At 45.2% G+C, this 15,862-nt stretch overlaps 1 protein-coding gene and 1 pseudogene across 2 annotated transcripts in view; one reads left to right on the top strand and one right to left on the bottom strand.

Moving 5' to 3' along the window:
• Positions 1-15,862, top strand: part of HRH1 (histamine receptor H1) — a 145,696-nt gene that overhangs the window by 102,252 nt on the left and 27,582 nt on the right. The gene's annotated exons all lie outside the window — the stretch shown is intronic.
• On the bottom strand, positions 13,465-14,731 carry LOC105549526 (annotated as a pseudogene). The gene has a single exon (XR_001007551.1). The product of XR_001007551.1 is annotated as a mitochondrial intermembrane space import and assembly protein 40 pseudogene (transcript).

Raw genomic sequence — 15,862 nt, 5'->3', positions numbered from 1 at the left:
GCCAGGCCTGGAGGCATGCACCTGTAATCCCAGCTACTTGGGAGGCTGAAGCAGGAGAATCGCTTGAACCTGGGAGGCAGAGGTTGCAGTGAGCCGAGATCACGCCATTGCACTCCAGCCTGAGCAACAGTGCGAGACTCCATCTCAAAAAAAATAAATCTATATCTATACCTATATCTACCCATAACACTTACTACTTTAACCATTTTATGTGCACAGTTCAGTGACACTAACTACATTCACAACCACACAATCATGTGCCCATCACCACCATCCACCTCCAGAACTCTTCACCTTGCAAAACTGAAATTCTGTACCCATCAAACACTAACTCCTCTTTCCTCCTTCCCACAGCCCCTGGCAGCCACCATTCCACTTTCTGTCTCGAGGAATTTGATGACTCTAGGGACTTCATATAAGTAGAATCATGCAGTATTTCTCTGATTGTCATATTTTACTTAGCAGAATGTCCTCAAGGTTCATCCAGGTGGTACCACGTGCCAGATGCCCTTCCTTTTTTAAGGCTTAAAAATATTGCATGGTATGTGAGGACCACATTCTGTCTCCCCATTCATCTGCTGATGGGTATGTGGGTTGCTTCCACCTTCTGGTGATTGCGAATAATGCTGCTATGAGCATGAGTATATCAGTTTCTCTTTAAAAGTCCAGTAATCCTTTATTCCAGTGATGGATGGTGTAGTTGTTCGGATTGTACAGGGGAGCATCTCAGCTGGATAACAATAGTCACTTAATAGCTCTCTTGAGCACCTACAGCCTGTATAGGAACCTGTTGAGGAACTGGGTAAATAGCAATGTAGCAGGAGGCACAGGACAGGGTGGGAGTGAGGGTGGGTGCAGCCACAGCTGGAAGTGTGCACAGCTGTAACTTCCCAGCATTGAGCAGGTCCTCATGGGAACAAGTTATGAAAACTATGATTATTTTTCCATTTCCTAGACTCTGTAATTGTTTTCACAAGAAGCTAAGTGGTTCCTGTGTGATTATATATCCCAGGTGTTGTGTGGAATTTTAACTAAAATATCGAAATCTAGGGCAATTTGCCTATCACACATCCACTTATTCAACTTCCACCAGCAAGTTCACAGCACTATGTAAAATGCTTAGAACCAGTGGAGGTTTTTGTGAGTTCTGGAAAGCAAGAGAAGGGAAAAATCAATGGGGAAAAGTAGGAGTGAAGCAGATAGCCACTTAGAAGAACATGGCAGGCTGACAGGAAAGTACAGCAGCCGAGTGTCTGCTGGCAAGCTGCACGTCAGGGCTCACTTGCACAAATGGTAAGGCAGAACTAGTGGCCCCCTAGACCCAGGGGAGTTTGGAGGCCTTGGGAAACATAAACTCTCCATCCTAAGACAACACTACACCCTCTCACTCCTAATCAAGGCCCTTACATTCCACCATTCAAGCGCATTAAATAATAGTTGTCCAAATGTATGGAAAAGGATTTTCTCTTTTCAGAGCCACTCTTTTAAAATGCAGACTCTCCAGTCGGGCACAGTGGCACATGCCTGTAATCCTAGCAATTTGGGAGGCCACGGTGGGCGAATCACAAGGTCAAGAGATCAAGACCATTCTGGTCAACATGGTGAAACCTCATCTCTATTAAAAATACAAAAATTAGCTGGACGTGGTGGTGCGCCTGTAGTCCCAGCTACTCAGGAGGCTGAGGCAGGAGAATCGCTTGAATCCCGGAGGCAGAGGTTGCACTGAGCTGAGATCGAACCACTGCACTCCAGCCTGGCAACAGAGTGAGACTTCGTCTTAAAAAAAAAAAAAATGCTGACACCAGCTAGGTCGGGGAGACCCTAACGCAGCAGCACTAGAGGAATTAAAGACACACACACAGAAATATAGAGGTGTAAAGTGGGAAATCAAGGGTCTCACAGCCTTCAGAGCTGAGACCCCAAACAGAGATTTACCTACGTATTGATTAACAGCAAGCCAGTCATTAGCATTGTTTCTATAGATATCAAATTAACTAAAAGTATCCCTTATGGGAAACGAAGGGATGCGCCAAATTAAAGGAATAGGTTGGGCTAGTTAACTGCAGCAGGAGCATGTCCTTAAGGCACAGATCGCTCATGCTATTGTTTGTTGCTTAAGAATGCATTTAAGCAGTTTTCTGCCCTGGGTGGGCCAGGTGTTCCTTGCCCTCATTCCAGTAAACCCACAACCTTCCAGCCTGGGCATTATGGCCATCATGAACATGTCACAGTGCTGCAGAGATTTTGTTTGTGGCCAGTTTTGGGGCCAGTTTATGGCCAGATTTTGGGGGGCTTGTTCCCAACAACAAAAAAAGGCCGGGCAACAACAAAAAAAGGCCTGTAATCCCAACCCTTTGGGAGGCCGAGACAGACAGATCACAAGGTCAGGAGATCAAGACCATCCTGGCTAACATGGTGAAACCCCGTCTCTACTAAAAATACAAAAAAATTAGCCGGGCATGGTGGCGGGCATCTGTAGTCCCAGCTACTCAGGAGGCTGAGGCAGGATAATGGTGTGAACCCAGGAGGCAGAGCTTGCAGCGAGCTGAGATGTTGCCACTGCACTCCAGCCTGGTGACAGAGCGAGACTCTATCTCAAAAAAAATGTGGCCACTCCTTACAGAGCTCTCCGAATTTCAAGGCCCTTTAGAGTTTCTCCAGCTTGACTGTTCTCAAGCTGCTCTGAGGGGCCTCTGGGGAGTCTGGGGCAAAGAGGGGGAGTCAAGTAGACAGGGCTCTGGGTTCCACCACTCCACTCCAGCTACAGCAGCAAGCTGCGTCTGTCTTATCTAAACTGTTACATAAACCAGTAGTTGTGCTACTGAGAAAAGGGGGAAAGGGGAATGTTTGCAAAATCCCCGATCTTGAGCAATCCCTTTAACAGAGGAGGCCTGCAGAAGTTGAGAGAAGGGTTCAGAGTCACACAGCAAATTCATTCAACAAATATTTTTTACTGTGCCAAACACACAGTAAACAAATATGAGTGCACAAATCCCTGCCCTGAAGACTGGGCCCTTCTCTCCAGGATAACTCTTCTGCAGCCTTGAGGGGACATGGAGGGCATTGTCAGCAAGGAGGGGGATGGCCTTCCCCCATGATACATTCCAGCCACATCATCCTGACACCCCAAATATGAGTGAGGCCATATCTCCTGTGCATGCAAAAGGGAACACACATTTGTTCTCTAGTGTATTGTCCCTCAACCATCTCGTGTCACTCTTTCTGAAGCCGTGCAATGTGCATGCCTACCATGTGCCAAGCAGTTCTAGCACGTGAGGCTACAAAGCTGAATAAGATGGGGCCTCTGCTCCCACGGATCTTCTAGCCAAACAGGGGAGAGAAAAGCTCTACATAAATGATCACAGTACAGAGTCAGCTCTACGCACTGATAGCTTATCAGCCTTGGAGTCTGGATCAGGGAAAGAAGAGATACATCTAGCTAGGGGAGGAAGCATTGGAATTGGGCCTCTCTTCTCTTTCCAACTTTCAGGTTAAGAAATTGGATGTTGGAGTCAGGCAGCAGCCCTTGCTTTCAAGCCCAGTGGGCCTCATAACTGTGTGAGCTTGGACTAGAGGTGTAGGTTCCCAGGGCCTCATCTGAAAAATGGGGTGATAATTACAGTTCCCACTTCCGAGGGTTGCTGTGGGGATTAAATGAGATAACACAGGTCTAACTCTTATCCTTGATAAATGTGCCCCTTATTTAAGGACTTTAGGGATGTGGTGAAGATGAGACAGAAGCTCTCCAAAGGCTCTACCCAGGCAGGGAGCAGAGAGGGAAAGTAGGCAGCGTGAAAGTGGGTGCTCCACCTGCGGCTGCAAAGAGCCACACACAGGAGGGGTGCTAGGAAGTGCCGCAGGAAAGGGGGAGCAGGGCCAGGAGACAGAGGGACCCCTCCAAGGCCAAACTGAGGACTTGGGTCCCTGTAACTCATTTCTGAGTTCTAAAAGTTTTCTTGTAGATTCCCCAGGATTTTCTACAAACAAGAGTGCTGGGATTACAGGTATGAGCCACCGCACCTGGCCACAACCCAGCTTTATAAGGGTTGTAATTGAGGTCTGTGCAGAGTTCAGCAAAGCTCTGGAGAAGGAAGTGAATTAACCCAGCCTGGTGGGACGGAGGAATGCCTAAAAGGAAGTGACATCAGAACTGGGTTGTAAAGAACTGAATGTCTTGCCAGGGTAAGAGGACGGGAACAGGCATTCCCGGCAGGAGAGCAGCGTTTGTAAAGGTATGCGGTGTACACAAGCAGGGCCTATTTTGAGAGAGTGGAGAATCACAGATGAGGCTGCACAGTAAGGTAACACCAGGTGGAAAAAGCTCTGTGTGATGGCTCAAATGTATTGACATATAACTAGCCACTGCCTGGCACCCTGCCTCTATTTCCAGAGTAGACCTGTTTTATCTCTTGGGCATTTGTCAAGCTGATTGGAGTAATGAATAAAGAAAAGAGGGCACTGGGAAAGCTAAGCTGATTTATATTAGAAATTACATGATACCCTTCAATAAATCAGAAAGATCGAAGAGTGGGTGAGAAGGGAAAAGGGAATTAAAAAGGAACCAAGGCAACCTGAAGTTTTTGAGAGAGAGAAATTTGAGGGTGAGCAGCTGATGCTGTAGCTGGCACTAGGGGGTGACAGATGGGAGAATAAGTTTTTTGTGATGGTGTTGTGTCTGGAATTGGTGGGTTTTTGGTCATACTGACTTCAAGAATGAAGCTGCAGACCCTCGCGCTGAGTGTTATAGTTCTTAAAAATGGTGTGTCTTAAGCTTATTCCTTCTGATGTTCCAACGTGTTCGTAGTTTCTTCCTTCTGGTGGGTTCACAGTCTCACTGGCCTCAGGAGTGCAGCTGCGGACCTTCATAGTAAGTGTCACAGCTCTTAAGGTGGCACATCGGGAGTTGTTCACTCCTCCCAGTGGGTTCGTGGTTTCACAAGCCTCAGGAATTAAGCTACAAAGCTTCACAGTGAGTGTTACAGCTTACAAACACACTACACACCCTAACAGTGAACAGCAATAAGATTTATTGCACAGTGAGAAAAACAAAACTCCCACTGTGCAGAAAACCACCACAGCAGGTTGCCATTGCTGGCTCCAGCAGCCTACTTGTATTCCCTTATCTGACCCTACCCACATCCTGCTGATTGGTCCATTTTACAGAGCGCTGATTGGTCTATTTTACAGAGAGCTGATTGGTCTGTTTTACAGAGAGCTGATTGGTCCATTTTTACAGAGTGCTGATTGGTGCATTTACAATCCCTGAGCTAGACACAGAGTGCTGATTGGTGTGTTTACAATCCTTTAGCTAGACACAGAGGGCTAGAAAAGTTCTCCAAGTCGCCACTAGGTTAGCCAGATACAGAGTACTGATTGGTGTATTTACAAACCTTGAGCTAGACACAGAGTACTGATTGGTGTTTAACAAACCCTGAGCTAGACACATAGTGCTGATTGGTGCGTTTACAATCCCTTAGCTAGACGCAGAACTAAACAGAAAAGTTCTCCAAGTCCCCACTACGTTAGCTAGATACAGAGTACTGATTGGTGTATTTATAATCACTTAGCTAGACATAAAGGTTCTGCAAGTCCCTGCTAGATACCAGGAGCCCAGCTGGGTTCACCTAGTGGATCCCACATAGGGGCTGCAGGTGAAGCTGCCCACCAGTGCTGCACTGTGCGCCAGCACTCCTCCGCCCCTGGGCCGTCATGGGACCGGGTGCAGTGGCCCAGTGTGCGGTGCGTGTCAGGGAGGCTCCGACTGCGCAGGAGCCCACGAGTAGGGGGAGGCTCAGGCATGGCGGGCTGCAGGTCCCGAGTCCTGCCCCGCGGGGCGGAGGCAGCTGAGGCCCCGTGAGAATTCCGGCAGTGCTGGGGCACCCGGAACTGGCGCTGGCCAGCGAGCGCAGCGCGCATCCCCGGTTCCCGCCCGCGCCTCTGCCTCCATACCTCCTCGAAAGCAGAGGGAGCTAGCTGCGGCCTCGGCCAGGACAGAGAGGGGCTCCCACAGTGCTGTGGCGGGCTGAAGGGCTCCTCAAGCGCTGCCAGAGTGAACTCAGGCGGAGTAGCTGCCGAGAGCGAAGGCTGCTAACATGTTGTCACCTCTCAGTTTTGCCTATTGGAAAGTCTTCAGTAAAGGTTGAAGTTACTTTTCCATATCATTTTATTTTCTGGATATTGGACTTGAATTTCTTTTTAATATGATCATGGGGCCGGGCATGATAACTTAAGCTTGTAATCCCGGCAGCACTTTGGGAGGCCGAGGCGGGTGGATCACTTGAGGTCAGGATTTGGAGACCAGCCTGGCCAACATGATGAAACCCCATCTCTACTAAAATTTTAAAAAATAGCTGGGCTTTATGGTGGGCGCCTGTAATCCAACCTACTCAGGAGGCTGAAGCATGAGAATCGCTTGAACGTGGGAGGTGCAGATTGCAGTGAGCCAAGATGGCACAACTGCACTCCAGCCTGGGTGACAGAGTGAGAGTCAGCCTCAAAACACACACACACACACAAAAAGATACCAGAGGTAGACTGGATGCAAAACAGTCCGGGTTTATTTGGGTTGTTACCCTTGTATCACGTATGTGGGGTCAGGGGGTTTCTGTATATTCTGACAACAGTGGCCAGCCATTAGAGTTTTGAGTAGGGGGATTGGATTTGTGGTTTTAGAAAGATCATTTGGCTTTTATGTGAAATGGGCCAAAACCAGGAGCAGGAAGACCAGTTAGGAAACTGTGATAGCGGATGAGAGAAGATGTTGTCAAAGTCCACAGCAGAACAGAATAGGGGTGACCCAACCTGGACATCATCTCTGGTCTTGAGTCACCTGTAGTGCAGAGTTTTGAAGCAGGTCTGAGCATGGGACCGTAGTGGTTGGGAAGGAAATGCCATTTACCTATGATGATGAACATCATCATGGGTGATGAAGATTTTTTTTTTTTTTTTTTCCTGAGACAAGTCTCGCTCTGTCACCCAGGCTGGAGTGCAGTGACACGAGCTCGACTCACTGCAGCCTCCATCTCCCAGGTTCAAGCAGTTCTCCTGCCAAGCCAAGGTCACCCAGTAGCTGAGATTATAAGTGCCCGCCACCATGCCTGGCTAATTTTTGTATTTTTAGTAGAGACAAGGTTTCACCATATTGGCCAGACTAGTCTCAAACTCCTGATCTAGGTGATCTGCCCACCTCAGCCTCCCAAAGTGCTGGGATTACAGGCGTGAGCCAACACGCCCGGCCTTACATTTTCTTTATGTACATACACACCCATAAGGAGGCCTGTCTGAGCTGCACAAGACTTTGGTCTCCACCTGAGCATCATCTCCCTTTCACTTCTGGAGTGCTTGAAGAGATCTAGACAAGACCACTTTCTTTGTGGTTTCTTGACTTACCCACACTCCCTGGGAACTTCCTCTCTCTGAGAGTAAATAGAGTCTATCCTTAGATAACACTTGCCCGAGGAACCAGCCAGAAGTAAGATTTGCTGTCAGTCACTAGGGAAATGATTGCTGTTGGAGCTGGCCAATTAATCAGCAGGACAGAAAGTTCTTGGATGAACTAGGACAGGCCCCAGCCATCCCTGAGGCATATTGAAAACAAGGGGAGAATTGGGAGTCTTACTCACATTTCCATCTCTAGTGGCTTGGCCTAGCATAATACCTGGTACCACATTATTGTTTAATTAATAGTTCCTGAATATATTAATGAATTAGCATCACATGAAACTCTGAATGCGGTCATGTTGGGTCAGAACTGTGGTGCGTTAAAGGCAGGATGCATCTACTTACTCATCACTTATTGACCTCTTCCTACCATAATTCGGCTTTGGTTAGGAAAGTGATTCACAATATTGGCTGCATTGGAACTATCTGGAGAGTTTTTAAAATCCAGGCCAGGCAGAGTGGCTCCTACCTGTAATCCTAGTGCTTTGGGAGGCCAAGGCAGGAGAATTGCTTGAGGCCAGGAGTTCAAGGTCACAGTGAGCTATGATCTTGCCACTGCACTCCAGCCTGGGCAACAGAACGACAACCTGTCTCCAACAAAAAATTGTTTTTAATCCTGAAACCCAGACACACCCTAGACCAGTTACATCAGAATCCAGTCCAGGAGTGGTGAGTCCTCGGCATCAGTATTTTTTTAAAGCTCTGATTATGATTCCAATGCGCAACCAAGTTTTAAAGCCACTGGGCTAGGTGCTGGAAATATAAGTGAATATCGCAGTGGTCCTGCCCTTGTAGGGATCAAAGTCTAAGTGAAGGACACCTGAATTCATTCAATAGAATATAGTGGACCGGGCGTAGTGGCTCACGCCTGTAATTTCAACACTTTGGGAGACTGAGGTGGGTGGATCACCTCAGGTCAGGAGTTTGAAACCAGCCCGGCCAACATGGCAATGCCCCATCTCTACTAAAAAAATACAAAAATTAGCCAGTTGTGGTGGCACGTGCCTGTTGTCCCAGCTACTCGGGAGGCTGAGGCAGGAGAATTGCTTGAACCCAGGAGGTGGAGGTTGCAGTGAGACAAGATCTTGTCACTGCACTCCAGCCTGGGCGACAGAGTGAGACTCGGTCTCAAAAAAAAAAAAAAAAAAAGAATATAGTGTTAAATGCCTTAATAGAGATATGGAGACAATACTGTAGGAACCCAGAAGAAGAAATGCTTAGATATGGCTAAGGGATACAGGAAAGCTTCAGAAAAGAAGGAACAGTTAAGATGGGCTTTGTAGAATAAATAGAAGTTCATTGATACTTTCCTTCCCTCTGCCTCCCTCCCTTCCTTTTTCTTCCCATCTTGTTTATCAACCTTTCCACCTCTCCTTTGTCCCTTTCATTCTTCTCACCTACTTTGTTTCAGGTGGGCTCTGAAATAGGCCCATAAAAGACAATAGTAAACATAAATGAAATGCAATCTGCAAGACACATCCTCTTCCTGGAGAAGAGAATCCTGTGTGTAGAGCCCCCCAAAACTGAAAGAACCTGGGGAGTTTGGGGACAGCGAGTTCATTTTTGCTGGAGTGCTGTGGTTCAAAATATGAAGGAAATGTCATACCAACAGCCTAAGGAGTTTGAAGTTTTCCTTCAAGGCATTTAGAAGCAAAACAATATATGACAAGGTTTAAAACAGTGTTTACCACATCTTGGGTGTTACCTGAAGTGACTGTAAATGGTACAGAAATGTACCATTAACTAATATTGACTAACTGATTTTCAAGTCTTACTTGCATATTTAAGTCCTTCTGATTACCTCCAAGAGAGTCTCAATTTGGTGTTGGGATGTTTTTGTTATTTATTTATTTACTTTTTTATTTTGAGACAGAGTCTCGCTCTGTCACTCAGGCTGGAGTTTAGTGGCACGATCTCAGCTCACTGCAAGCTTGGCCTCCTGGGTTCACACCATTCTCCTACCTCAGCCTCCTGAGTAGTTGAGACTACAGGCGCCTGCCACCACACCCAGCTAATTTTTTGTATTTTTAATAGAGACGGTGTTTCACCGTGTTAGCCAGGATGGTCTCGATCTCCTGACCTCGTAATCCGCCTGCCTCGGCCTCCCAAAGTGCTGGAATTACAGGTGTGAGCCACCGTGCCCGGCCAGTGATGGGAAGTTTTTAACACCCATCTTACTCTTGCTAAGGTTTCTCTTTAACAAAGCAAAGCCTTCTTCACAATATCTGAGTAGAATTAAATCACACTGTTTTATTGTCATTTTATTTATGGCTATGGAAAGTTCTATAGATAACAAAAAAAGATAACTGGTTTTTCATATGTGGTAGTGAAATAAACCAGCAAAAAGTGGATCCATTTAAATTATATATGAAGTAAATGGTGGTATAGGAAAGACAGATCAGCAAAAATGATAATGGGAATAAGTAACTGAAGGAGAGAAATGTGGATTTAGAAAGATTGCTTGTAGTTGACACGGGTGGGGACTACGGGGGGTGAAATTGGAAGTGGGCTGGCCAGTTAGGGGGCTGTTGCAGTATCCCTGGTGAGAGCAAACTTGAGCTTAGATCAAGGCAGCCTCCAAAGGATGAACAAAAGGAGTAGGCGGCTGGCCTCCAGAAGGCCGGTGACGGACAGGAGACACCAGAGCATGTTCTAGGGAGCTGACACTGACTGAAGTCCACTGGGTAGGTTCAAGGGCAGATGAGAGAGACCAAGTCCCAGGGCCTGACCCCAGGTCTAAGGCAGTGAAAGTACTGGGCATGAAGACAAGAATTTTAAATTCCATTATTGGCCTTGGGTGCGAAGGTGAGCTCATACACAGGAATCAAGGAGCAGGAGGCAGCTTGCTGCTGGATCCTAAACCTGGCTCGGCACCACATTCACCAGGGGAGCTATTAAAAAACACCTAAACCTTAATGTTTAGACATTAACTGGAATTGCCTATGCCTTGGGGGAGTGGCCAGCAGCCCTTGTGGAAAACAGTTCAAGTCTGCCTTTTCATGTTTCCACTATAGCATGGAGGAGATCAAGGGGTCAGACTGTGTAGACCGGTTCCGGGTCATGCAGGAATGCATGCAGAAATACCCAGACGTTTATCCCCAAGAGTCATCGGCGCCAGTCCAGACCTACTGGATCCTACTGAATCGACTAAGCCGGATCCCAGTGTACGATATATTTCACAGTTGCTCTGATAATTCTTATGAACCCAACCTGGATGTAACCACAGTGTAAAAACCCTTGCTACTCAAAGTGAGGTTCATGGGCCAACAGCATGGGCATCACCTCGGAGCTTGTTAGAGATGCAGAGTCTCTGGCCCTACCTCAGACCTGAACCATTTTAACGAGACTCAGAAAATGTATTTGCATATGAAAGTTTAGGAAGCACTGTCTTAGACCAGTGGTTTTTTTAATCCTGGCTGCACACTGGATCACCTGGGGACCTTCAAACCATAGTGGCTGGGAGTCTGGGAGTGCGGCCAAGGTATCAGTAAGAGTTTTTTTACATTAAGCCTTTCAGGAACACTCAGTTGTAGGAAATAACATAGAGCAATCCTGCATACACTTTACTCAATTTCCTCCAGTGGTAGCATATTGCAAAACTGTAGTAAAATATCACAACCGACATTGACATAAAGACAATCAAGTACAGAAGAGTTCCATCACCAACGTTGCCTTTCTATAGCCACATCCCCTTTCCTTCTCACCTCCCCCATCCCTAACCCCTGGCAACCACTAATCCGTTCTCCATTTCTATAATTGTGTCATTTCAGGAATGTTATATAAATGTCATACGGTTAGTAACCTTTTGGGACTGCTTTCACTTCACATAATTCTCTGGAGACTCATCCAGATTGTTGGGAATAACACTAGTGCGTTCCTTTTTACTACTGTGTAGTATTCCACAGTTGGTTTCTCATTCACCTATCAAAGGGTATCTGGTTGTTTCCAGCGTTGAGCTATTATGAATAAAGCTGCTATAAGCATTCATGTTCAGGTTTTTTGTAGGCAAATAAGTTTTAGTTTCTTTGGGATAAATGTCCAGGAGTGCAATTACTCAAGTTTATGGTAGTTACATGTTTAGTATTTTAAGAAACCGGCATACTCTTCCAGAATGGTTGTATCATTTTACATTCCCACCAGAAATATATGAGTGATACAGTTTCTCTGCAGTCTTCCTCAGCATTTGGTGTTGCCACTGTCTTTTATTTTAGCCATTCTGATGGCTGTGGAGTGATATCTCATTGTGGTTTTGATTTGCACTTTTCTGATGGCTAGTAATATTGAACATCTTTTCACAGGCGGATGGGCCATCTGTATCATCTATTTGACGATGAAATGTTTCCTCATGTCATTTGCCCATTTTCTCATCGGATTGTCTGCTTTTTACTGTTGAGTTTTGAAAGCTCTTTATATATTCTAAATACTAGTCCTTTGTAAGATATGTAGCTGGCAAATATTTTCTCCTTGTCTTTTTATCCTCTTAACAGGGTCTTTCACAGAACAAAATTTTTCCTTTTGATGGGGTCTAATTCATTGTTTTTTCTTTTTGTGGATCATGTTTTTAGTCACAAGTCTAAGAACTTTTAGCTTAGCTGTGGATCCTGAAGATTTCTTCTAATGTGTTTTTCTACAAGTTTTGTAGTTTTACATTTTACATTTAATGGTCTGTGGAGCATTTTGAGTTAATTTTTTGTTCGTATGTTTTTTAGACGGAGTCTCGCTCTGTCACCAGGCTGGAGTGAAGAGGTGCGATCTTGGCTCACTACAATCCCCACCTCCCGGGTTCAAAAGATTCTATATTTTTAGTAGAGACAGGGTTTCACTATGTTGGCCAGGATGGTCTCAATCCCTTAACCTCATGATCTGCCTGCCTCGGCCTCCCAAAGTGCTGGGATTACAGGCATGAGCCACCACCATGCCCAGCCTGAGTTAACTTTTTTATAAGACATAAGGTTTAGGTTGTTCAGTTTTTGCCTATGACGTCCAATTGTGCCAGCACCATTTGTTGAAAATGCTTTAATTTTGCGCCTTTGTCAAAAATCACCTGAGAATATTCGAGTGGTTCTATTTCTGTTTCTTGACTCTCTGTTCTAGTCTATTGATTTATGTGTCTACTCCTTTGCCAATACCACAAAGTCTTGATTAGTGTAGCTATTAATGTATAGTAGTTTTGAAATTGGGTAGGTCGATTTCTCCCATTTTAATCTCTTTTTCTCAAAATTGAGTTGTTCTAGTTTCTTCACTTTTCCCTATACATTTTAGAAGAGTCTTGTCTATATCTGTAAGACATCTTGCTGATATTTTGATAGGAATTGCATTAAATCTGTATATTAATTTGGGAAGAATTGACATATTTACTCTGTTGAGACTTCCGATCCATAAACACTCTCCATTTATTTACATCTTTGATTTATTTCATCAGCATGTTGTAGTTTTCAGCACAGAGTCCTGTACAAGTTCATCTGAGAATGTGTTGTTTTCCTTTTTTTCCTTGTAGATATTTTCACTGAGTATAAGAGTCTGGGCTGACAGTTCTTTTTTTTCAGCATCTGAAAAATATAATGCCATTTTCTTGTCTCTATGTTTTCTGTGAGAAATCTGCTATCATTCCCATTATGGTAAGGTGTTTTTCTCTGACACTTTCAACATTTTTTGTCTTTCATTTTCAGGAGTTTAATTATTATGTGTTTTGGTGTATATTTGGGGGGCTTATCCTGTTTGGTTAACAGCTTCTTGATTCTGTAGAGTTAGGTCTCTTGCCAAATTTGGGACATTTTCAGCCATTGTCTCTCAGAGCACATTGTCATTGCCACCCTTTTTCTCATCTCCTTCTGGGACTAGGATTATATGAATGTTAGATCTTTTGTTATAGTCCCACAGGACCCTGGAGTTCTGTTTGTTTGTTTATTTGTTTATTAGTCTTTTCCCTCTGATGTTCAGATTTGGGAATTTCTATTGTTTTATCTTCCAGTTTACTGATTCTTTCCTCTATTCCTGCCTGCTTTAAGCCCATCAATTGGGTTCTTTTTTTTTTTTCAGGTAGAAATCATGTTTCCTTTTAATCGAATACTTAATTCACAATGTTTCCTCTCTTCCTGCTACTCTGGTAATAATTAGGTCCCCACCTCTCAAGAACATTGCACCTGGCCAGACTGAGAGCCAGTGTGAACATGGGCCCCAAACCAGGGCTTTCGGAATAACAAGGAACAGCCAAGCCAGCCTCTCCCTTCACTTAGAAAGGGACTGTGAATGCGAGGGTCCAAATCTTCACCGTCCAAACACAGAAAACCAGGAGCTCCACACCAACATGGAAACCAAAATGTATCAGGAATGAAGTGCAGTACCCCTTCACATACTCAAGGTCAAGATGGGTTTGCAGAAATCGTGTCTGACCATCTGGCCTCTGCTAGTAGATATGGCCCCACCCCAGCATTTTTAAGAGAAGATGTTTTTGTTTCTATTATTTGTATTATTTCCCCAAGGGGTACAAAATCTACCAAAAGGAATATAATGAATCAGAATAAATCAGCTCACTCACAAGAAACCTTCCTGGGTAATGGTTTTTAGTTGCTGAGCTTGTTCAGCACATGATTTAAAAGTGGCAAAATTCAGGGCAATCTGAAAAGAGAATTCAAAAGTGGCAGCTACAGGTTTAGGTAGGACACACATACATACAACCCCCATTTTTTTTTTTCAGTGTATATGTCAAGAGGTCAAGACCCCTGATCATCAAAATAAGTTATTTTGTATATTACAGTGCACAGGACAACAGAGGGAAAGACACTTTCTTGGAAGGTGACGACAAGGCTTTTTGCAAAAGGTCCACTCCAAAAGGACTGGAGCCCAGTGCCTTGTGGCCTTCGTTAACTCGACCCCTCCTCTTCTTTGGTTGCAGTGGCTTCAGTGGGAGCTGTTTCTTCTGCTTGTTCTGCTGGCTGCTTCTCTTCTTCCTCTTCCTCATCCTCATCCTCTTGGGGATAGAGGTCTGGGTATTTCTGCATGCATTCCTGCATGACCCGGAACCGGTCTACACAGTCTGACCCCTTGATCTCCTCCATGCTATAGTGGAAGCAGGAAAAGGCTGACTTGAACTGTTCCCCACAGGGGCCGCTGGTCATTCGCCCAAGGCATGGGCAGTTCCAGTTAATGTCTCCATTGGCAGTATCTATCCATGCTCCTCGTATGGATCACTGGGTTCATCAGCCACCGATTCTGCATTGCTTGGAGTTTCCTGGTCTTCTTTGGTTACAAATATGATTTGATCCTTCCCTTCCTGCCAGCAGTAGGACATGGCTGCAGCCCAGCCCTGAGACCTTGCAGAAGCAGCAGCAGCTGCAGCTTCACGCCATAACCTTCCTCTCCTCAGGTAGGGCGGGCACCTCTGGATTCTTATTTCAACTATTATTTCCATTCTAAATTTCCATTGGTTCTTCTTTATATTTTCTATTTCTTTGCTGAGACTTTATTTTTTTGTCTCAAGTGTGTTCACATTTGCATGTTGAAGCATTTTTATGATGATTACTTTAAATGTTTTGTCAGATAATTCTAACACTTCTGTCGTCGTGGTATCTATTAATTGCTTTATTTATTCATTTTAAAATTTATTTTTATTTTTATTTTATTTATTTATTTTTTAAAGACAGAGTCTTGCTCTGTTTCCCAGGCTGGAATAGAGTGGCATGATCATAGCTCACTGCAGCCTCAAACTCCTGGTTTAAGCAATCGTGCTGCCTTAGCCTCCCAAGTAGCGGGGACTACAGATGCACATCACCATGCCTGGTTGATTTTTTTAAAAAATTTTGTATAGATGAGGTCTTGCTATGTTCCCCAAGTTGCTCTGAAATTCCTGGGCTGAAGGGATTCTCCTGCCTCAGACTTCCAAAGTATGATTGCTTTTTTTTTTCTCTTTGAGATGGAGTCTCACTCTGTCGCCCAGGCTGGAGTGCAGTTGTGCGATCTCAGCTGACTGCAAGCTCTGCCTCCCAGGTTCACACCATTCTCCTGCCTCAACCTCCTGAGTAGCTGGGACTACAGGTGCCCACCACCACGCCCAGCTAATTTTTTTGTATTTTTAGTAGAGATGGGGTTTCACCGTGTTAGCCAGGATGGTCTCGATCTCCTGACCTCGTGATCCGCCTGCCTTGGCCTCCCAGAGTGCTGGGATTTCAGGCGTGAGCCACCGTGCCCGGATAGTATGATTGCTTTTTAAAAATCCTATTTGGGCCAGGTGTGGTGGCTCACGCCTGTAATCTCAGCACTTTGGGAGGCCGAGGCAGGCAGATCATGAGGTCAGGAGATCGAGACCATCCTGGCTAACACGGTGAAACCCCGTCTTTACTAAAAATGCGAAAAATTAGCCAGGCATGGTGGCATGTGCCTGTAGTCCCAGCTATTTGGGAGGCTGAGGCAGGAGAATGGCTTG

Source organism: Mandrillus leucophaeus, unplaced genomic scaffold (assembly GCF_000951045.1).
Source record: "Mandrillus leucophaeus isolate KB7577 unplaced genomic scaffold, Mleu.le_1.0 Scaffold442, whole genome shotgun sequence".
NCBI lineage: Eukaryota > Metazoa > Chordata > Mammalia > Primates > Cercopithecidae > Mandrillus > Mandrillus leucophaeus.
The sequence above is the reverse complement of the archived record's forward strand: the minus strand, read 5'-3'. Positions and strand labels throughout refer to the sequence as shown.